Source organism: Anomalospiza imberbis, chromosome 8 (genome assembly GCF_031753505.1).
Source record: "Anomalospiza imberbis isolate Cuckoo-Finch-1a 21T00152 chromosome 8, ASM3175350v1, whole genome shotgun sequence".
Lineage (NCBI taxonomy): Eukaryota > Metazoa > Chordata > Aves > Passeriformes > Viduidae > Anomalospiza > Anomalospiza imberbis.
The window spans coordinates 16,636,128-16,660,000 of NC_089688.1; the positions used below are offsets into that span (position 1 = coordinate 16,636,128).

Below are 23,873 nucleotides of genomic sequence, written 5' to 3' on the forward strand. Positions count from 1 at the left end.
GCTTTCACAGTGCCTGAGAGTGAAGGTGCACGATGAAGTACATACCTCTGCCGTGTGTGTTTCTGTATGACAATTATATGCATGCACACATGCACTCGCACAATAATATGCACACACCCTCCTGCTCCAGGGCGTGTAGGAGTGAGTGTGTGTGTGTGTGTGTGTGTGTGTGAATGCTATTTAAATAAAAAAGAAAGGAAGTGAATCAGGGTCGTTTCCATTTTAATTGTAAAACAGATAAGCACTAAACACTTTGAAAAAGTAAATGACTTGAGAATAATTACTATCTATTACTCTGCGTCCCAGGGGGGCAGTTGGAGGAGCCCAGATGGCTACAAAAATGGGATTTAGCAGAAAATTGAAGACATTATTCACCGTAACACATTATCAATTACCTTCATATCAATTACAATAACCTTACATTAGAAGAAGGGCCAGGAGACTATCTTCAGCCCCCAGCCTGAATAGTAATTGCACTACCCCTATGGATGGGGTGGGGGTGTGTGTGTGTGGTGTGTGTGGTGTGTGTGGTGTGTGTGTGTGTGTGTGTTACAGGGCGGGGGCCACCACAGGGTTGTGCAGGGGTTTTGGCAACTCCAGCTGCTGGGAAGAGAAGGGGAAGGGACAATAGCCACTCAAAATAGTTTTTCCTCCTCTCTTTACTGTCACCTTATGGAAGGCTTTCCTCTGTCCTGTTTGTGTGGTCTAATAGCTCGAAGGGCAGCTGATGTGGCTCCTTCCAAGAAATTCTGCTTGGCTTCCCATTTGGGAAGTTCAGAGTCTCTGTACAGAGACTATTGTTTCGCACCAGTGTCCTCTACTTTCCTCTTCCCCCTCTCAGCCATTTCAGCCAAGCTGCTCACTTTGTTAACAGGGACTCTGCAATCTGATGTTCTTTTCTGTAGGATCTGCCTTTCTTGGTACAGCAATCTGTGCAGGAGGTGGGAACTGCTCCCTCTGCCAGACCCAGATGGGGCAGCAGCTCGTGTTTCCTGTAAACACTTACAGAGAGATCGCGTACCTTTGATGGGGTATGGAGATGAACCAACCAAAAACAACTTTAAAAAGTCTCTTCTCTTCCTTTTCTCCAGGGATGCTGGAAGGTGTCTTGGGCAGGAGCAGTACCTAGGCTGTTCAGCAGGCTGGTAGCATGAAGGTAGCTCTAAGGACATCTTGTTGCCTGTGGTTGTCTCTTGTTGCCAGCTGGGATAGCTTTTGGAGCTGGTGGTAAGTCAGTGCTTCTGCCTGTAGCTGGCTAATGCTTCTGGCCTACCATAAAGCCATTCTGAAATTCCACCTCTTGGATCTGGGCTTGATCCAACTCACACAAGTATTTACACCCACATCTAGCTGTCATGGCCCCATTCTCTGCTGCAATCCAAACAGGTTTCACTGCCACGGTTTCCTGGCCTGTGCACAAATGTGTGTGTATGATAAGGATTTAGACACATCAGGGCACATATGGGTTAAACTGTTGGTGACACTCCCTTCAGCCTCCCCCCTTTCCCAAATATGCAGTGGAGTGTCCAGTGGGTTAGTGCAGAGAGGACTAATTGCTATTAAAAGGCTTTAATCTGGGAGATTAGTGTTGGCTCCAGGCAGTGTTTGCACACGAAGGAGATGTTTCTGATGAGATGAACTAGAATTTGTCCCTGCTGTTTTGTTGATAGAAAATCATCTTCCCCTTGGTTTTTTCTCTTTATCTCTGTCTTCCTTGCTTTCTTGCTCTCTCTGATCATTTGCTTTTTCCTCTTCTTTGAAGTTAAGCTGAGAGCTTTATTGCATTTTGGAGTGGCAGTCCTGTTTGACCTTTGGGGTTGGTTGTCTTTGCACATATGCAAAAGACAACCATACCATGCATGTATATACACAGAGATGTGACTGGATTTTCCTGATTCAGAGTCCTGCAGGAAATAGATCCTGATCAAGAGAAGTAATGATATATGTATTTTCCCCTTGGTTACTGTTGAGCCTCTTGTGGATCAAAGAGGGGCCTGCAGAGTCCTTCCTATAACATGGGTCAGGCCAGTCACCTTCTCCTGGGTAAAGGCTTGATCCAGAGACCATCAGGAAAAGGTGTTGCAGAACTGAAAATCTTAAAGCTCCCTGCAGAAGTAATTAGTGGGAAGTAATTAAATGATTACATATGGGAAGGTATGAAGTATTACTGGACCTCTGGCATGACCCAGGAAATGTCACTATTGACTTTGATGAACACTGTATCAAGCTCAGTGGAAATTAATCTGATAACATGCCAGATGTGTCCAGAGAGCCTTACCATGAAGGAGACACATTTGACCTGGGAGCACAGAAATCTTTGTGCTATACTTGCTGAAGGATCCAAGAGCAGCGGTGCTTGTTCTGAATTTACTGTTGCCAGAAATCCACGAGTATCTCCTAGGTCTGACTATACAGGTTCACAATCCCTGCTGCTCCTAGGGTACAGTTGGAATTTTCACCGTATCCTCAGGAAATTAAGTGCCAATTCCCTTTGAAAAGCACAGTGGAATAAATACTGCTTATGTATAACTCTACGCATAGTGGAAGAAACTTCCTATCCTAAAGAGAAGGATATGTAAAAACTTTATCAGAAAAGGAAGACTCGGGTAGAACCACAATGTTGCATGGTCCTTCTTGCCCAGAGAATGACCAGACAGAGGCTAGGAAAGAGGAATGGTAAGAAAGAATGAGTCCTCAAATCAAGGAGGCCAAGAATCAAGGGGACGGCTAGGTCAGGGGAAGAAAATTGGTTCAGGACCTGGGTCTTCCCTTCAAAGAGGTCAAGACTTTCTAAGGAGGTAGTGCTTTGCAAAGTGTTACACATCATTCTTCTGTGCACTGCCTGAACACCATGGGCTTTGCTCTTTTGCAGGATGCTGCCAGAATCTTCCATGAGACTGCGCTGTCATTATTTAACCACAGGTATTTTGAGGAGCTGTAAGTGAGGGTCTGGGGAAAAGAAGAGAGGGGGAAATTAAGCCACCTCTGTATCCATGGGGGCTGGTTGGCTCTCCCAAGGCAGTTGTGAAGCCTGTTACTTGGCAAAGTGGTGTGGTGGTGTGATGTTCTTTGGGATTTTTAAAGAATTTGATATCAAGTGTCACAGCATGGGACCTCTAAAGACAGCTTTGGAGCAGGCTAAAATTTTGTATAAACATAGTTATTTTTCTCTTTATCCCTGCCTCTGCCCAAAAATCCAAACTGTTACTGTTAGCCAGCAGGAAGGAAGACCTACTGCTCATGTAAATTGCTTTAGTTCTGTTGTTTGCCCTTGTTCCCTCAAGTTTGCAGATGATGTTGGTGTAACCAGCATAAGGATCTGGCCTCTAGCATGTGTTTGTCCCATCTGCTGTCCAGCATGTTAATTTTCATGGAAGACACAAACTTGCACGGACTGTGGTTTTAAGGAGGGGGCACTTTTTCTTTTCATAAGCCAACTGCAAAGCCTCAGGGGCCAGATTCTGAAATGCAGACAATGCCAAGATCTGGAGGCACTGGGAACTCAGGTCCTGGCAACTTCAAGCTTGTGGTCTGGTATTGACAAGACCACAGGGAAAGAAACAAGTGTCAGGCATTTGTGTAAAAACAGTGATGGTACAACTTTTTTTCAGTAGCAACATTATTGGGGGGAAAGGCCAGACTTGCAAAAAAGGTCTCAGTTGAAATAGGGCCTGAAAAATCCTCAAGGGAGTTAGAAATAGTGGAACAGGGAGCATATTTTCACTGCAGTTGACAACCAAATTAAAAATAATGATTCCTTAAAAATAAGAAAAAACAAAACAAAAAAAACCTGAAAAAACCAAACCAAACAAACAAACAAAAAACCCCCAAAAAACCAACAACTAGTGACAGGCAGGAGAGAAGGATTTTGTTTCTTTGGCTGATCCTCTTTAGTTCTTCTACTTCAGTAGGAGCAGAAGTATGTCAGGTGATGGCTCAAGTGATTCTTCCAAGTATTTGATGCTGCAAATATTTACGAATACTAATAGACAGCCTTCTTAACATGCCCAGTGATCTTGCTAGTCTTTTGTTTTGGATGCAAGACTGGAAATACATGAGATTTTCTAAATTTTCAGGCATGATTTTATTAAAAAAAAAAAAAAAAAAAAAGAGAGAGAGAGAGAGAGGGGGAAAGAAAATAGCCAAGCCAAAAATGTAAAGTGTTTTGAAATTGTCCCAAACCCAAGAATTTAGAGTCCACCTTGAAAATTGTTTATTTTTGTATAATGTTTGTTAGCATACATTTCTTGACTGTTACTGGTCCTATGCAAGTAGTTTACTGTGCTAATACTAATAGACAGCCTTCTTAACATGCCCAGTGATCTTGCTAGTCTTTTGGTTTGGATGCAAGACTGGAAATACATGAGATTTTCTAAATTTTCAGGCATGATTTTATTTAAAAAAAAAAAAAAAAAGAGAGAGAGAGAGAGGGGGAAAGAAAATAGCCAAGCCAAAAATGTAAAGTGTTTTGAAATTGTCCCAAACACAAGAATTTAGAGTCCACCTTGAAAATTGTTTATTTTTGTATAATGTTTGTTAGCATACATTTCTTGACTGTTACTGGTCCTATGCAAGTAGTTTACTGTGCATTTGGGTAGTAGTGATAGTAACTCTTTATTACATGTTTTATGAAGTTTCTGAAGCTCTTAGAATCAGGCATATGACAATATCAGTCATCCACTCAGTTTGTTATCTTTTCAATGTTTCTGTACCCAAGGTGAGCATTAAATCAGAATAAATAGCCTAAGAATTTATTAGAAGCTTTAAAGTCAGAAGGTACTCAGAATCTATAATATGATTAATTATTTTAATGAATTTCAGTGAAACTTTTGGTTTTAGCAGATATGGCACGCCATGTTTTAATGGCTTATGTTGGAGATATCACAGATAGGCTTCTGGTCACTTATAAATGCTCATGAGAATGGATCTTTTATTGTATTCATCTCACTTTGTGATTGGAATCCCGGGGGGTCTGCATCCAGGGCAGCTGGAAAGGAGTTGGCCACTTGGTGTTTGGAGAAATATTTAGATGCGTTGAACCCCTTCAACCTCACTGGAAAAACTTCCACTTGACTTCAGAGAAGTTTATGTCCCGCACCACATCCAGGAGTGCAGGTCCAGTCACGTACACGTCTTGCACAGAAGTGCCCCTCAGGACCATGGGAAGTTCATTTTTGGGGAGGGGACTGCACTGATCTGTGGAGTAATCATGAGAGACAGTGACTGGTGCAGGATGAGACTGGAGACTTAAAGGGGCAGAGTGAGATATATAAAGGACCATTGCATTGGATTCGAAGAAAAAGACTGACACAGGCATTGGAATTGGAGAGCTCCATGGACACAAGGCAGCAGGGAGCTCACTCAGCAACCAACTAATCCCTTTTCTTCAAGCTGCAGCTAACCAATAGTGTAGCTGCCTCTTCTAGCCTACCAGTGGCTTTAAAATTTTTGAGGAAACCTAAATTAAACCTGGCCCCTGATGGTGTTCTGCTTTCCTAAATCCAATTAGCCAATCATGACTTTTCACTTAGCTGCAGTGACTTTAATTGGATCAGAATAACAAAGGAAGGATAGAAAATTACAGGAATTTAGTTAGCATGCAGGGTAGAGCCTTGCAGCAAGGATCATCATGATCTCTAGCACTGTAGAGGCAGTAGAGTTCATCAGAGGTGTAAAAACACCATGAACACTCCACAATAATATGTATGAAGTGTTTTCATCTTCTTATAAACTGCAAGCATCCATATGGAAAGCTGTAATAGGTGTGGTGGTCCAGCCTGCTATTCTCCTGTGTGTGTACTCTAGCCAGCAAAATTTGGCTGCATGTAATACCTCCTTTGCACTTGGTGGTGTGAAATGGCTTTTGGACAAGTGAAATGCCTGTGAATGAAAGGCCTCCAGGTCTCTAAAGCTGAGCACAAGCTTAGAGCTATGCAGAACTGAGGCCTTTGAACAGCAGATTTGTTTTTTTGACTGCCAGTCAAGGGTGCAGGGGCTGTAGTGAAACAGCAACTCCAAAATGTGCATTCCTGTAGTGTTACTGGGCCTGGGGTAGCACCACCAGATGAACTTTAAAAGCCAGATTCCAAGATATCAAGACAATGACAATGCATTAGCACCAGCACAAGACTTGGCACTGACAGAGATGATCTAGCAATGCTACTAATAAGAGCTAAACTTCTTCTGAACAGATGTGTCATTGGCTTGCTCATGGGGATGTAGGAAAGAGGAGACAAGGCTGCCACATCCAACATGTTTTTGAGCATAATTTGGAATGAGATTTTGGAGATCAAAGCATACGTTAAAAACATGCCAGCTTAGTGATTTCTCTTTTCTTCTTCATTTTACTGGTCAGGGTTGGTGCTGACCAGTATATAATGAATATAGCACCAAGCAAAACTTAGGAAAACCATGAGGAGAACAGCGACTATTTTCGTGCTTTCTATGCATCTTAAGGGACCTCCCTTCTACCAGAGCAAATTGCATCATGCAGGCCACACTCCATGCATGCTGATGCTACTTCATATCCAAAGGATGCCTTGCAGCCTCAGTGAATGTTGATCTGGATTTAACCAACATAACAGGGATCACATTTTTGCCTACTGGGAGCTGTCAATGAATGCAAAGTGTGACGTAGTGCTTATCTAGCATGCACACGAGGGACCCTGCTGCAAATCAGGAATGACTTCACTAAATCCAGTGGAGCTGAACCACCATAAATGAGCAGAATGAGGCCCACGCATTATCCCAGGCTAGCATGCTATCTTTAGCAGACCCTAATGAATTCAGCTGCAGCATGTAGTCATTAATCCCAGTGGAAGGAGCAGCTCACCATTACATGGCTTAGGATTTCAAGAGTTTGCTATTAATGCACCAGGTTGCTGTCCTAATGTAGAACCCTCCATGGCCCAAGACTGGGGGAAGCACAAATTACCCTGGACTCAGCCAAAATCTTCCTAAGGCTCTTTCAGCACCTTCCAGCACAAGTAAGAAGGAGGGAAAGGCTGGGGTAATAGATGGCACACGGGGCCCAGAAATTGTTTATGATGCAAATATGTTTAAAAGTACTGCCTTGCATCCTCTGGGAAAAGGAGCTTAAAATTGAAGTCTAATGATAACAAATGATTGTTAATGAGTTGTCTAAACATAATAGATGGAAAGAATTAAAAGCCTAGAATAAACAGGGTTTCATTAAAGAACAATAAAGAAACAACACAAATTTCATATCTTAGAATAAATGGGCCCTTGTGGACTCTCTGGGAATGGAGGGCACTGAGGTGGGTGCATGGGCTGGGGAACTGAGTCCTCTCCTGCCTGGATGCACTCCCTGGACCCAGAGCTCTGGTGCCTGGGCAGCACTCACTGGCAGGAACATTTTTGAGGTGGCTGCCAAGGGCTTCACTTCTCCACAGCCTGTGCATGTGCTTGACCTGCAGCACATAAGGAATCCCTCCAGCAGTCCTCAGGTGCTTGAAAGCAGGCACTTGCTCAAGTGTCCTGCTTAAGCACCTTTCAGCACCTGTCAGCACTCTGAGATGAAGAGGAAGACAGGTTTTCTCAGAGGTGTTTATAGCCAGGAGCTGGCTAACCCTGGCACTGGAAGCCTCCATGACTTCAATTTAGGCAGTCCATGTAGCCCTTCCCTAAAGTACCAAATCTTGGTTCCAGGGTTCACAGAACTCCCTGGGGAATTTGAGCTGTTCCTAAGTGAGTTTGCAAAAGTTACTGAGAAAGGCAAGTTCAAACCATCTGTATAACAATCTATAGATTGTCTTTTAGGCCCTTTGGAGACAGATCTATTATTTTAGGGGCATACAGATAAAATTAAGGTTGAAAATCAGTTCTCTAGAAAAGTGTGCTACTGAGAATGTGAAATTCTGCAGAGATTTCACAAATGGTTCATCAGAGTGTTAGAAGCCAAGAGCAGACACCATATTTCATCTCAGTGTGTGGCAGATGGCATATTGTGGATAGATTTTAGACCAAGATTTTATTAAGGACATGTGAAGAGATGATCGATAATACCTTGGTGGGTTTGTTTCCAAGACTGTCTGCATTTGGCATGGTGAGATTATTATTGTTATTTGTGTGTGGTGGAAAACCTTTACATTTCAAAGTTGTTTTTAGACTTTAGAGCAGATCTCTACTTCAGGTTTCATTTTAAATCATCCTCTTGACAGGAAAAGTATTCTGCAAGCCAAGTTTAGAGTCTGGGAGTCTAACTTAGCTTTTACTGTTTTTTATTAAAAGGAAATGGGGGGCAATAGACAAAAACTGAAATGATGTGGCAACAAACACATCAGGATTTCCTCAGGAAACATTGCGTTTACTATTAATTTATTTTAAAAGGCCCTTTTTTCTCTAGGAATTAGAAAGTTAAAAAAAAGGTAAATCTCAGGACTCTTCCCCTCCAGTCCCACATTTTCCATTTGTTGACTTAGAGATCTTGTTTTTGTATTTCAGGAAGGATTGCATGTTCAGCAGAGAGTACATGAGAGCAGGAGTTTGTGCTGTGGTGATGTGCCTGTGTTTCGGAGTGTGTCCATGTCCAAGTGTAATGTACTTGTCTTTACTGATATGCTTTATGATGGTGGATTGCAGATCTGACAGGCTCTCTTTATGTGTTTGCAAAGCTGCATAGGGCTCAGCTCCACAAGACCCCAGTCTTGACAAAAACCCTGGAACAGCCCTAACTTTCAGCTGGGGCTGGCTCCTGCCTTTATTCATGGTAATTTGTACTTCACCTGGTGGCTGGTTTACCTGGGAACACTTGTGAACTGTGCCTCACAAGTGCATGATTAACCAGGCTTGAAAAAATGCTCTGCAGAGTTAGACCACTGTAAAATGTTAGACCCAGTTGTAAAATGGCTCTCTCATGACAAGGTGTCCTTCTTTTTCTTGATTAAAAATATGAATTTTGTTTTTGAAATATGCTATTTGAAAGTTTCTGTTGAATCTGGAAAATGATCGAGTTTTCAATATGGGTTTAGGAATATGTTTTTAGAATTACCTAGAAAAAGATCCTACCTCCTCTCTTCACATCAAAGAAAACCGATATTACAAATAAAATGAGATTTTGCATAGGAACAAGAATGTTGTTAACATTTTTATTAATAAGAATTAGCATCAGTATTATTGTTGTTACCCTCTTGTTAGTAGTATTATTAACTGTGTCTCCTTGTGTGCTTAGGCTTAATGTAGCATAGTCTGCCTTTCTGAGGACATTTGGCCACCAGCTGGGCATGTGAGAATTTGGGGTCCTGTTGTACCTGTGACATTGTCAGTGTTAAACACGACTGTGCAAAGGCAGTGAAAGAATTGGGTGAATCTCTGACCATATTTGCATTGAAGTCGGTATGTGACTGGATGGGGACACATCCATGTGGATACATGGCTAGTCCTTCATAGAGGAGATCTGGAAGCTCAAATTCCTGCTCCTTGGCAGCTGCTGAAGTTTCTAGCACAGTGAGAGAAGAAGAAAACCTTCCAAATTCTTCTTGTGCAGAATGACATAACAATGCAGACTGGAGGTTCATATCTGAGCCCCTTGGAACCAAGGTATGCTCAAGAAAAGCTTAAGCCAAATGGATCAAATTCCCCAGACAGCTAAATTTTGGTAAAACTTGGTTTGATTAAATGAAATTATTTGAAAACATTCTGACTGGCTCTAGTGAGGAGTATCACAAGTGGCAGTTTGAGACTTGATCTGGGGATTCCGATGCCTGGCGTCACAGACAAAATTCACCCCATGATTTCATACACAGGAGTGTACTAACCCCCCTGGACATTTGTATTTATTGAGCTTGCATCCACAGGAATGTGCTTTGCTGGCTGAGCAGCTTGTGTCACATCTCAGGAGTCTGCACTGGGTGGACTTGGTGCTGCTGTGTGGTGCTTAAAGCAGTGTTGGTGCAAGCAGTGTTGGTTTAAAGTGTTGGTTGTTGGGTGTGCAGGTCTGGCACAATCACAGAATTACAGAATGGTTGAGGAGGGAAGGGACCTCTGGAGGTTATCTTGTCCAGGCCTCCTGCTCAGGCAGGGCCACCCAGAGCCAGTTGCCCAGGACCATGTCCAGGCATCCCTGCTGGTTTCCCTGGCTGTGGTTGTAACTGCAAGGCAAGTAGTAAGGCTCAGTTAGGCAGCACAGAACCCTGCCAGTAAATCATTGTGCAGTTCAGGCTGTTTTTTCCCCTACTGGAGTCCAAAGAGAATCAGACAGACTGTGCTGAGCTGGTCCCATCTGCACCCAACCTGGACAGCAGCTTTATCTTGCCTTGTAAAACTGCAGAGCTCTGTGACAAAAGAGTTAATCTCTGCCTTTGTTCCTCTTCCTCTCTCTCGTCTCTCTTGCAGCTGACTGAAAGGCAAGATGAGAGCAGATCCATCAGTGTCAGCTGCTTTCAGCACATCAGCACTTTTGGGGGGTTTATTGGGGACTAGTCCATCAGCAGTGCTTCCAAACTGCAACCACGCTGCAGACATGCCCCTCCTCCTGCATGGCAACCAGGCTGCCTGGGGATGCAACGCCAGGAGCCCCGTGCCACTGGCCAGGGGCTGGGTGATAAATGACTGCACGAGGCATCTCCATGGCTAGCGGAGTCCAGAGGGTTGGCCAGAGCCAGGCTTCTGGGGAGGCAGCAATGAAACCATATTAATTTCTGGGCGTGCGTCCATGTGTGTCTGTGTGTCTGTACTGTCTGAAATAATACACTTGACACAAACACACATGCTTCACTTCCAACACACAGAGTAACACGGGAGAGAGCTGAAAGGGAGAAAGCAATCTGATTGACAGGTTAATGAAGCAGTTCATAATAGCAATGGATATTATAACCTTAGAAACAGCTTGTAAATACCCAGTTGCTTTACATGTATAAACATACTCCCATGCTCAGGTCTGTGTATATACATTTGCCTATTTATGAAATATATATGCATATGTAAAAGGTGCAAGAATGTGAAATCAATGCTCTGAAGCGAAACCAAAGAACAAATAGAAGCTGGATAAAATTAAGCTTCATTAGCCTACCAGCCATATATATCCCCTGCCTTTTATTTTACTCCTAGGGCTGGAAGTCTTCCAAAACAGTGGAGGGACTTAGAAGCACCCATCTGACTGACTTGCATTCCTAAGCCTTCTTGGTATGCTTGAAAACTCCACCTCTGTGGGGTTTGTTTAATTGGTGGGGGTTTTTTCTCCTTCTTTTTTTGTTTTGTTTTGTGGGGTTTGGGGGGGTTGTGTAAGTGTGTATTTGTCTATTTGTTCATTTGTTTGCTTGCTTGGGGATTTTTTGGGTTTGTTTTGTTGTTTTGTTTTTAATCCTAGTGTCTTGGGAAGGGCAAGCCCATCCACGCAAGGCTGGGAAATTTTGTTTGCATGAGGAGAGTGGAGTTTGAACCCATATTTAATCCAGGGTTTTGACTAATTCCTCATCAGTTTGGTATGCCACCCTTTGAAAAGCTAGATGTATCTTTTTCTAGGCAGATATTTGGATGTCATTGTTTGCTTCTGTACTGTATATATCCGTGGGAATTTCCCAGTGTATTCTGGACTGGGGCAATGACTTGCACAACAATCCTTTCTCTCTTTTATGCGACCTATTAGCAAATATAAATAATGACACACTGAGCTCTTGTGGATGGGCAACAACCCTGGGAGCTGAAAAAGCAAGTCCAGCATGACTGAGGACCTTTGGCTTTTCATTTCATGACTCTGCTTTTACTTGTAAGCCTCAATTTTACAGTAAGATAATTCCCCTAGGTTATTCTCCTAGCTTCAAATAGAAAAAAAATAGAGAAGATTAGAAGATTTCTCATACCTACAAAGAAGTGTTAGACTTGCCAGTTCCAACCACTATTTCTAAGCATCATGACTGTGGATGAAAAAATTCAAAGAACCAAGTGTACTGGGAAGGATCAGAGCCACAAGGCTGATAGAACCCAAACCTACACAATGGAAAGTTGATTTTATCACATTGAAGTTTAGCTCAGACTTCAACTCTTGTGAAAATTCTCAGCAAATTCCCATCTAAGACTATACAGTTAAGTTCCTGGCCTCAAGTCTTTTGGAAAGAGTTGTGCCAGATATTTTCTTCCCTGATGGGAATTCCAAGATAAAAGCACTTAAGAGGTGGGATATGTGTAGAGACTGCTGATGTGGTGTGGCACCATGCAAGAAGCATAGATACACATGCAATGTGCAAAAAGCCATGCCTGCAAGTCTCTAGCCACACATGCTTGTGCTTTTGCTACTGCAACAAGGGATCCTTTAATTTATATGGCAACTTGCACTGTCTTAATCTCTCTCTGGACCACAGTTCTTGATGAGCTTGTGATCTGAGCTTGCAGCAAAAGTCAAGCCAAGTATTTCTGTGTTAATCTTACAGCTGTGGAACAGATGTCCCTGAACATGTGCAAAGCTGAAGACAGAGCTGGGAATGGGACTCACATGTCCAGCATGGTAAGCTCATTGTTTCTGTTTGTCTAGACTGATCAATTATGCTAAAGCAACACTGGCTGAACATTTACAAAGAAGCAAACAGCTCTATACCTTAGTTTCTAGGAGTATCATAGCTCTGTAACTGGGATTCCTCTGGGTTTGGGTGCAGTTTGAACCACTGCCTAAGAATACTGTTTTGCCTCACATCCCCTGTTCTTCTTTAAGCTCCCTTTTCCTCTATTCCCTAGAATTAATGTCTGTAGCTGCTCTCCACAAGCATTTTTAACCCTGAATTGTAAAACAGAAGAGAACAAGTTGACTTAAGGATGAGTGGAGATTAGGGGTGAGACAAGTTTGATCTGTAGCCTGGAGAATTAGTGTCCTTGCATCAGGGATTTGCCCTTAATTCACTGGGAAGGACTGTTAGGTTTGAGCAGACTGATGCTGCTCATGCAATTCTCTTCCCTGCTCCAGAGACCAGAGCAGGGCTGGGTGTTGGTAGGCAGTTGGTGCCAGCTTCCTGTGGGAGCAGTAGCTTACGGAATGGGAGCTGGCAAGGTCTCCCTGTCTTTGGTGGTGAGGAGGAGCAAGCTATGCACAACAGCTCAGCTGTCTTCTACCACCCAGGCCAGCCAGCCAGATCTGTGAGGCCTTCCCAATCAGCGCAGCAAGCTCAGCTTTGCTGCCGTCAGCACTGCTGAGAGCAGAGGCTGAGGATGGGTGAATCCAAATATCCGGATTGCATGGATATTGGCTGGAAGCATTCCACCATATCCATGTGACTGCCTTTGCGTGATGTTCATGCTCATCAGAAAATTAATTATTCCATTCAGCAGTCTCTGTGAGCTGGGAGGATTGCCTTTCAATACCTGTAGTTCCTCCTGGGGGTGGGAGAGGTGTGTGAGCGAGAGAGAGAGAGCGAGCTTGTCTGTCTGCATGCCTGCGTATCAACAGGGTGTGTTGTGGACACAGATGTGTACAGATAGCAAGAGATTGTACCTGACTGCAGATACAGGGGAGGAATTGCACAAATAATGTAGAAATAAGGAAGATGCCGTGCTCTGTGTGTCTGTGAAAGAGAGTGCCCTTGGCAATGCTGAGTGGCTTTGCATACCAGAAAGAGAAGTATTTTCTCCCAGGTAGGTGAGCTGTGTACAGGTAGCAGAAGGCGCAGGGCCTGGGTAGGTGGCAATGCCTTGTCTTTGCTATTATTTGTGTGAGGGACATATGCATGGTCATGCTTTTTAGATCTATCTTCAGAAAGGTTGATATGTGTTTAATACAAGCCTAAACTTTCCCATGGTTTCCTGTGTACTTGTCCTTACAACAGGAAAAAGCTCATGTGTACACAATGATTGAAAAACTGCAGTTGAAAAACTGCACATGTGGTGGAAAAACTGATGTCACCTGGCATCACATTAGTACCTCTGATTTTGACTATGGCCCTCCTAAACACAGGTCCAGTTGTCTTCCTTATAGTACAACTGATCAACCCCATGTACCTCAGGGAGTAACTTATATCAGCAAGTAAGCAAGTCAGGTTTTGTCGTATTTCAAAAGAAAAGCTTTGTACCTCATTTTGAAAGCTTTCCTGCAATCCTCCAAGTAACAGGATGTTTTTTTCCCATATGGGGTAGTATGGTGTGTATATGTGCGTGAGCTGGGGTTTTCCAGCTGCAGCAGCAAGGAGTGATCTTTCCTGGAAAGCAGAATTACTTTATTAAGGCTTGGCTTTGAGAACGCCCTGATTGGCTCTGCTAGGCAGCATAGCACAGAGTTTCAAGCTCAGGGTATTCTTGGAAATTTGTGTTATTAATTGAAAGCTTATTAATGGCAAACACAGGATGACATTTTACATGGTTTAGTTATGTTCTGTGAGTCATTGGTACAAAGCAGCCTCAGCCACAAGGCAAGGAATCTCCTGCCGTAACTGATAACAGGGGAGCAATAACAGCTCAGTTCCCTAACTGGTCCTGAGGTGACAGCCACAAGCCTTACAAATGTCTGATCATCTCTCTCAGGAGAGTAGGTCACCCTCTCCTCTGAGGTGGTCACTCATCCTGGGGTTAAGGGACATCTCAGAGAAAAGCACACTTAGTCACTGAGGTAATAAGCACTTGTTTGTTACCAGTGGGCTTCAGAATTTTTGCCTCTCTAAATCTCTGGAATTGTCCTTAAAAATAAAAAGGCCCTGAAGTGAGGGCACCCCTGACATCACACTGAAAGTTAGTAGTCCAGTCTCTAGAACAGGATATGATGTTGTTCTAGATAATTAAACTTTGTTGTACTGAATTGTGGCTGGGTTCTCTGGAATAATACTTCAGCCCCATTCTGTCATATTTGAGATGTGGGTCAAGTCTGGTTTATAGGGCAATAGGGAAAGCATTTGTCTTTGGAAGGGAATTGAATATTGCTTCTAATATCCTGCCTTTGGAAGGGAATTGAATATTGCTTCTAATATCCTGCAAAAAAAGACAGTTTCCTCTGTCCAGCTTCATAAGATGGTCAGTGTCATACACTACAGAATTATAGAATGCACTGAGTTGGAAGGGACCCACAAGAATTATCAAAGTCCAACTCCTCACTCTGCACAGGACACCCCCAAAAGTCACACCATGGGCCCAAGAGCGTTGTCCAAACACTTTCTGAACTCTGTCAGGCTGGTACTGTGACCACTTCCCTGGGGAGCTGTTCCAGTACCTGATCACCCTCCGGGTGAAGAACATTTCCCTGACAACTTCAGGCCATTCTCTTGTGCCCTGTCACTGTCACCACAGAGCAGAGATCAGTGTCTGCCCCTCCTCTTCCCCTCACAAGGAAATTCTAACTGCAGTGAGGTCTGCCCTCAGTCTCCTCTTGTCCAGGCTGAGCAGACCAAGTGATCTCAGCTACTCTTCATACAGCTTCACCTCTAGACTCTTCACCATCTTAATTGCCCTCCTTTGTGCTACCTAAAAATCAAAATTACATTCTTGTTGAAACAAGAAGAGAACAAATGTCTTAGATTCTTAATGTATTTTTAAAGAAAGTGACATTGCTCAGCCAGTTTGTGGATGTGTCCACCTAGTCCATGAAAGGTGCATTATTTTAAAGCAGATTTCTGAACACCATCATCCAGAATTATGTTTATCTTTCTTACACTTACAGGCATAAGCCAAGCAGGCATTCTGCTAGGGCAGGCACTTCTGCAAGCCATAGCCATGGATCTGCAGCCTCCTTTGTCTGGGAGGAAACCAAGTTTGTACAAAACCCTCAAATATCTTCATCAATCCTCTTGGTCCCCCCTTCCCCACTGCTATGTGTGCATCTCATCTTATCTGACAGAATATCCTGGGTTCTTTCCCAGGCACACTGAGGGTAGTTAAACTCAGCGTTGTCACAAGTGGCTTTGCTTATGTTGCTGAGGTTCCTCAGGGAAGCACTTGTCATAAGCTCCCCTTTGGTCCTCAGAAAAGCAGGTGAGGGTTTTCCAAAGCTTAGCTTTGGGTTGGCAAATCGACCCTCTGGGATGGAAGAAGCAAGGGAGGAGATGGTGGAAAGCCACCACCATCTGGGTCTATAGAAATAGCAATACATGCACCCCTTTATGAAGGAAGATTCATCTGGGTCTATAGAAATAGCAATACATGCCCCCCTTTATGAAGGAAGATTCAGCTGTGGGTGCCGACTAGATTGTTCCTTGTTTGGAACAGCTTCTAGAGCTAAGCATCTGTACAGAGTGGGGAGGGAACTTTCCTTGAGGATCTGTTAGACCTATAGATCTGTGGGTGTGGTCTGTTACCCATATTCAGTGCTGCAGCACCACTCTGCAGCTACAGCTCCAATGCTGCCTGGAGCTGGGTACAAACAAAGTCCTCTCTGAACTGGTGAGAGCTCTACAGGGGAATATAGACAGCAGAGCACCTCTGCATTCCCTTGTCCAGCAGCAGAATTATTTACAGAACTGCATTGTAGGCTCTGGGAGGAGATTATAGGCCAAGCACTTAAACTCTTCCACCCTGGTTAGCAAGAGCCCCACAGCTGTGGATTGTTTGATGCCAGCAAATAAACCAGATGGATGACAGGGATGGAGACAGGCCAAGCTGGGATGGAAAGCACAGTGTGTCCTCCTGTCTTAATGGGCTTCTGAAAGATGAAGTAGCACAAGCTGAAAAGAGCCTTCAGCTGCAAAGCTCCCTGTTCAGGTAATGGAAAAAAGGACCTACTCTTTTTTGTGGGACTTCAGATGTGGCTTGTTGGGGTCTCCTCTAACACCACAGGGTGAAGGGTGATGTCTTTGGTGCCTACAGGAAGGTGAGACATTTCCAGGCTTCATTGGAGAGGAGAATCCAGATCTACAGCTGCAAAGAGCAGTGTGTTTGGGAAGAAAAACCCAGCAGTCATTGTGAGAGATATCATAGACCATATGCATGATAGAGTATATCACTGCAGTTGCCTATTCTAGTTAGAATGTTGCAGGAAGATAAAGCCCACCCAGTCTGCACAGGACAGTGATGGGTCAGTGCTTCTGATCAACATATGCTGCTCTTGCAAGGGGCCAGACCTGGCTATTCCTCTAGCACTTTATGTCTGTGATTTGCTACCTGAGTGATGGCAAGGCCTACAACTCAGATCAGACTATCTTTTTGCTAAGTGCTTTATTTACAAGTCTGATGAGATTCAGGTCCAAAAAGAGCTTTCTCCCATTAACAGAACATCTATTTATGGACATGCTATCTCAAAAGGCTGTGAGAAAACCACAAGTCTTAATTTCACCAGCCGTTCAGGGTCCCCAGACTCCAGCTCTCTTCAAAACTCAAGGTAAGGCAACCTACCCTTGTCTGTGCAACTCTGTCGACAATTTAGGCACCCAAAGTTTGGTGCTCCCAAATAACAAGTGACCTGAATAGCTCACGGATCTCTTGAGTTTGAAGGCTACAGAAAATGCCCCAGGACTTTGTATATATAGGATCGCTTGGAATCATACATGGAGTCCATTATCGGTGCTGAGAATTTAACTTGGTCCTAGTGTTTTGCCTTAGTTCCATGGCTGGCTTTCCTCCCAACAGTCTAGTTGAATTTTTTTCAAAAGATAGAAGCAAGTATGTTCAGCACTAGAATATGCCTACTGCATGCTTTGGGGTACTTTGAGTTTAGGGTATTCCAGCTTTACTAGGAGATCAGTCTCTCACACCAGGAAACAATATACAGGAGCCTTTCTCAAAATAAAGGGTTGTACCTCAGTTCAGTGCCTCTTCAAGCTAGGCCAAGCTGCTTGCAGGTCTGTTTTGGATGAGATTACTGAACACACCCCACAGTGTGAGATTACTGAACACACCCCTCAGTGTGCTGGAAAATCACCTCTGCTGGTAACAGGTACTGTCCAGACAGATCACATTGTGTTTATGGGGTTCAGTGTGGAGAGGTGGATACAGGGCATCCTTGCCAGGCTGTTTATGGCTGTAGGGGAGCGTGCCCTTTCTAGGTGTGATCGTCACCTCCACCATTTGTCCTTCTTCCTCTATTCTGATATCCCTGAAGCAGCCTGGATTGGTTATAGCCCTCATGTTACAGTGGCCAACCTGCAAAGAGCGAGCCAGAAAAAGTTAATGTGGAGTTCTGGTCTACTCCCAGGATGCATTTGGGCTGCAGCCCATAATGATATGTATAATTGCGAAGGCCTGCCAAAAAAAGCAGGCTGGATTTAATTGAGTCAACACACTGCTATTAATAATAAAATGGCAGAGACTTTGCTATTAATCACTTGTGCTGGCTTTATCACAGGCAGTCTCGGCTATCTGGCTACCAAACAAGACCTTTAAAAAAAATGGTGCAGTGGAAAAGTTACTAGTGGGAATACACCTGCTAACAAAATAAACCTTGTAAACAAACTGTACCTTGCAGAAAAATGTTCTTTTTGAACGGAGATCTTACTTGAGAGGCAAATGGGATTATGTCAAATGGCTATGTCCTGCAGCAAAGTCTTCTTTTTATAGGAATAGATTACTGGAGGATGCACTTGGCAAATGGTGCATCTTTGGAAAAGGTGTGCTTGATAAAGGACTTAGTACAGGGTGGGAATAAAGGGAGAAATGAATCCTCCAAAGAGAAAGGTAATTGCTGCAGCACAGCCCAGAGAGGAATGCATCTGTTACTAGTAAATGGAAAACACCATATCCAGTGAGTGACTGCACAAAAATGAAAATGCAAACTAAATAGCATGCCTGACACCAAAATTGCAGCCCTCCTTGTAGAGAGCTGGATAAACTGTGGTACATTGAGGTGGATGACTGGATGTAGATCTCTGTACCCCAAAGTGGATGCTGCCAACACTGCATGTGCAGCACCTCTGAAGGAGCAGGGTCTGGTCTTCTGAGGGATCTGCAAGGCACACTCTTCCCTACAACCTGACTTGGTGTGGAGGAAGGGCTTGAATGGGGCTCCAGCCCTTTCACACATGCTCCATATTTGCTTTCATGCCTATGTTCCCTGTGGCCCTCCTGGTGAACTGTGCCCCAGTGCCTGAGGCTGATACTGTTTCCTCGTGGCAGCGCAGCGCATTTTTAAAAGCTGCCCCTGCTGAGGCTGTTATCGTAGCAAACATGGAAATGACAATCTTTACTTTTGCTTCTGAGTAAAGCAGCTTGTGGTGACTCTGTCTGGGAGGGCACCATGTGGCAATATGTCTGAAACCCAGGAAGAAGGGAATAGTCTTGAAAACCTGAGCAGGGAACAGGATGTGTCTCTAGGCAGAGCCAAAGGATGTAGAGCAGGTAGAAGAACAAACTACACAAATACATTCTGTTGCTTTAAGTCTAAGATGTGAAACTTAAAAACATTACTCTTCGAGCAGACAGTTGGAAGGGAAAAATCCCCTGACTTCCACATTTAAGAATGCCAAAGGAATGGATCTTCTCTTCTAAGAAGAGAAAAGATCAAAAAAGGGATAAATTTTCTCCACACCAGTGCAAAAAATCTCTGTGCATCATGCTCCAAATAGTCAAGCAAAATAAATTATTTAACAGGCTAAAAGGCCTCTTTCTGCTATGAATTAACAAGGTCCATAAATGAATGCAAACATTATCCCTCAAAAGGAAAGAGAAAAAAAGAAAAGAGAAATGAAGAAAAAAAAATCCCAGAAAAAAATTATCCACTTCCTGCAGTTTTCCTTTCCTCCCCATAAAGCGAGTGTCTTATCCTCAGAGAAATTCACTTCATTGTTAGAAATAGCCAAAATTGGCTTGCAACTAGTAAAGATGCCAAGAATTTGCACCTTGCTCTGTGACCTAAAGCAAAAATGACATGAACATTGACAAATTTGACAAGGAAATTTGTGCAAAAAACAACTTCTATTTGGCTAGCCAAGCAGCAAATATGTCGGATGATATGCTTTATTAAGCAATCCATTTTTCAGCAATAGCTGCACCATCTGCAAAGGTTAGTGTGCATCAGGCTTTCCACAGAATTTCATCTGCGTCTGCAGCTAGGTGCAACACACGACCACATTTTTCATGTACATACAATTTTGGATGCAAATAGAATACTTGATGAAAGAGGTGACCTTCCGGACTGACTTCCCCCATGCAGTAAAGTCACAGGCGCAGAAGCAGCTGAGAGAAACATATCTCTGCCTGGAGAGAGGCAGGGAGTGGCAGAGAGGAAGGAAGGGGAAAGTGAGACATAAAAAGAAGAGGGAACTTCAAGAAAGAGTGTTTCCCAAAAAAATGGCTGGTGAATTGCATAGCAGAGACTCTGCACTTGTACCAGTCCAAGCGGACTGGAAACTGTTGTGTGAGGTAACTGCAGTTTTCTTCTGGATGGTATCCATCTCTCCATCTTATGGTTTTTCTCTTGTTATCTTGTGTAGTTCCTGCTACTGCATTCTCTAAAGATGACTGTCTTTCATTACTCCCTCTCACAGTTTGCATTCCAGACTTGCCATCTCTTAGAGATGGACCATTTACCTTATTGCTACTACAGGCCCTGCCTATGGCTGTTGGATCTCCTTCTGAACATCCTTGGCTTAACAGGATGCATTTTCTAAATCCAAGGAGGGGAAGCATTGCTTTCAAGTATTAGTCAGACATACCTATTTTCTGACTGGTTTTGGTTTTTTTTCTTTAAGTCGTGATGGTCTTACCTCTGTATTTTCCTACACTATTTTCTAGTGGATGAATATGGCCTTTCATGTCCTGTCTGCCCTACATTAGGTAAAATCAACTCTTCCCTAGTCCCCAGTCTTCTTCCTCAAGGGTATGCTGTACACATGGCTCCCTACGCCTCATTGATGGTTGCTGGTTATAAATTCATGTTCTCAATCCCTACTCCACTTAGTTGAAGTTGGATGCCATCCCAGTGCCTTGCAACTGTCCCTGGTCCAGTGGAAAGTTTAATCTGCCAGTTCATGCCGTGCTGTCCTATGGGGAGAGTTCAGTTCAGTGCAGCTCCACACTGCACAGAGAGAAGCTCATTAGCAGGACATGGTAGTGTCTGATGACACTGTGGTCCAAGAAGGCATCATTAAGCACAAAATGTTTTCTGTAGCTCTCTGAGATTTCCTAGTAACTTAAGGAATTCAGACACAGCTACTGTGGGGGCACAGATTAAATGGGGAGCAGAGATGTGCTCTCCAAGGGCCGTCTCCCATCTGTGTCTCTTGCAGGAGCAGATATTGGACAAAGCCTTTGACTCCTTTTTGACTCCTTGGATCCTTGCTGCAAAAGATGCAGATGGGACTGGTTGGAGTGAGCCTGGCAGGCACACTCTTCCCTGGTTGGCTGCTAAGTGGTGTTAAGTGATGAATGTTAAACTTAACAAGGGGACTTACAGATTTACGTAAGGATTTTACTGCCTGCCAGGTATAAATGATGGAGCAGCTTTGATCTTTAGGGGGATCAGTACTGGAAGTGATTTAAACTAAAGTTAATAAAACTGCTTAAAACTGTACTCTGTAGTCCCACATGCTGAAGGAGCCCTTGGTCACTTGACTGCTCTAAGTAAAAATTGTTCACATTTATGAGGGAGACCAAATCCCACTGGTGTTAACTGTGTTTCCAGCTGAATAATAAATGGTATCTTCCAAGAGTCCTGCAAGTCCTTCCCTATGTGCACTGCAGGTCCCACAATACACAATATCCACAGATACAAAAAAAGAGAGACCCTTTGTAGTTCTGTGGGCTTTTTTCATCCACTCTCCACTTCATAATCCCTACACCAGGTCTGATACTTTCGCCGTTTTGTAGCATGTCACAAGCTATTGTTGGAACTTTTAAAAATGTTACCATCAAGTGAAATTCTGGAATTCTAGGTGCGCTTTACCTTTGGAATTTGCTGGCCAGCAGTGACAAGTACATGCCATCAACATTAAAATTTTGTTAACTTCATGAGAGACTTGCCACCATGTACCTTTACAAATTGGACATCAGATTACAGATTTTATGAATGGTCCTGCAGTGTCTTCTTTCACTGCAATGCATCTTAAGAAAGTTCCTCATGAAAGTGAAAATTAGAATTTTTAATGGGGGATCTGTTTTCTGTCTCCCAGTAATCAGTCACCTCCCACAATATAATCATGAGTATTTCCACTGGGAATTTCCATAACGTCCAACAATGAAACAACGTGAGCTGCAGTGGGCAGGATGCTCAAATGTTGGTGCAAACAGGACTTGTGCAAGCTGCACTGATTCAGGTGAAGAAGTGGCTTTTTTTTAACTATCAGAGAAGCTGGTGGGATTTACTGACACCCCTGCACTAGCCCAGCTCATTAGGTTCACAAGTGAGAATGAATTCCATGCATTAATTATGCTCACAGCTATGAAGCAAACAGGCCTTCCCTAATGCCAGGGGTTCTGCTGTCAACTACAGTCACCAGGCTGTCCCTCCACAGGCAGACACAAATGGAAGTCCTCCTGCTATTGCTTTAAGGTTTTCTAATTCTCTTGCAATTTCCTAGAAACTCTTTAACAACTACCAGAATGCCTTCTGTCTGCTTGGTAACAAAACAAGTAGCCTTTCATGGCCCTTTCTAGAAACCAGTGATTGGCAGCCACTGAAATTGAATTAGCAGTAGCTTATCGCTGGTACAAAAAATACTTTTTTCTTTTTTATTTCAGGCCAGTGCACTGTTAGTGATGAAACTCTGTAGCACAATGATTTGATGAGGCCATGATGTTGGAAAGATGCAAAAAGACATGGGCTGTTTCAGGCGGATCATGAGGAAATCCTGAATTATAAAGGTACAGTCAGTTCTGGGATGGGATTTGCTCTGTGGGGGAGCCAGCTGGAAACTGCCAGTGCTTGGGAGGAAGTTGCATGAAAATCTTGTTACTTGTACCTTGTTTTATAATTACCTCTTGCCGAGTGTGGGTTTTTTTCTGAATTACAGTCACTGTTGGAGACAGGTTATGGGCTTAGACAGACCACTGGCTGGACAGCCTGGTATTTCCTGCATTCTTACTTCCACAGATCCTCTAATAGCCCTGCTGCCTGGCTTTGTCCTGCTATTGTGTCTCGCTGCGAGGATGGTCTGTGTCTGAGATTGTCGGGGGATTTCTGTAGACAGATTCTAGTGGTATTTTCAGAGCCCCCTGATTTGCTCCTCACACTCCTGTAGCATTTTCTAAATTCCCTGGGGGCCGAGGGTCATCTCTCACTTTACATGGGATAAATTGATAATGACACAATGAAATCGGTCATGATGAAATGGCTCCAATTTTATTACAGTGGGAGGGGATTTTGGATCTATGTTTCTGTTGTGTTGTCTCAGGAGCTGTGCTTACACCAGTGGCTTTTTGCCAAAAATTTCCAGTGGTATTTTGAAGTCTCCTTTTCCATCCTATATCTTGACCCAAGACTCAGCAAACTGTTTTCAGAGGTTTTCTGTGTGTTTCCAGAGAAGACTATCCTGTTGCATCTTGTAGCAGCCTATCTGTTTGCTGTGGCTGGATTTTTGTGGGGCCACAACTGTTGTATTAGAGAATGAGGGAAGTGAAAGATCATCTAGTGAGGACTAGCATGCCTAGAATTTGCTCCTCATCTGTCTGTCAGTGCAAGAGAAGAAGTAGTTTAGGAATCATGACTAGATTTGGAGCCATTTTCTTGTGACTCCTATTTCTCTCTTTCCTTGTACTACTGCATCAGTCTAAGAGCTAGATCCCAGCAGCTTTCTTACTCCCTTGAAAAAGATATGTCCCTTGAAGTGTGGGGAAATCAGGCATATTATATCCTAAGACTTCTTTGAATCCAACCCTCTGCTCTCAGCTCATTTCTTCTTCCTGGTATTTGTCCTGTGCTGCAGTGTGGAGTAAAGCACTGAAGTACTCAGACATGATAAATCCACAGTGATTTACCTACTAAACAACTGGGCCCAGGTCGGATAGAGAGCAGAGGACCCTCCAATAGAGTTCTTTAAATTAAACCACAGGCAGGTATTTCAGCCCAGTTAGCTGGGCATTCA

General features: G+C 43.5%; 1 long non-coding RNA gene across 2 annotated transcripts in view; it reads left to right on the top strand.

Moving 5' to 3' along the window:
• The window catches only part of LOC137478014 (uncharacterized), a 37,543-nt gene that overhangs the window by 351 nt on the left and 13,319 nt on the right, over positions 1 to 23,873 (top strand). The window contains exon 2 of one of the 2 annotated variants that reach the window (XR_011001357.1): positions 1,092 to 1,227. This is a non-coding gene — a long non-coding RNA (uncharacterized lncRNA). Of the gene's footprint in view, positions 1 to 1,091; positions 1,228 to 19,215; positions 22,654 to 23,873 lie in introns of those variants that run through there. The other variant, XR_011001356.1, reaches the window with a different exon arrangement.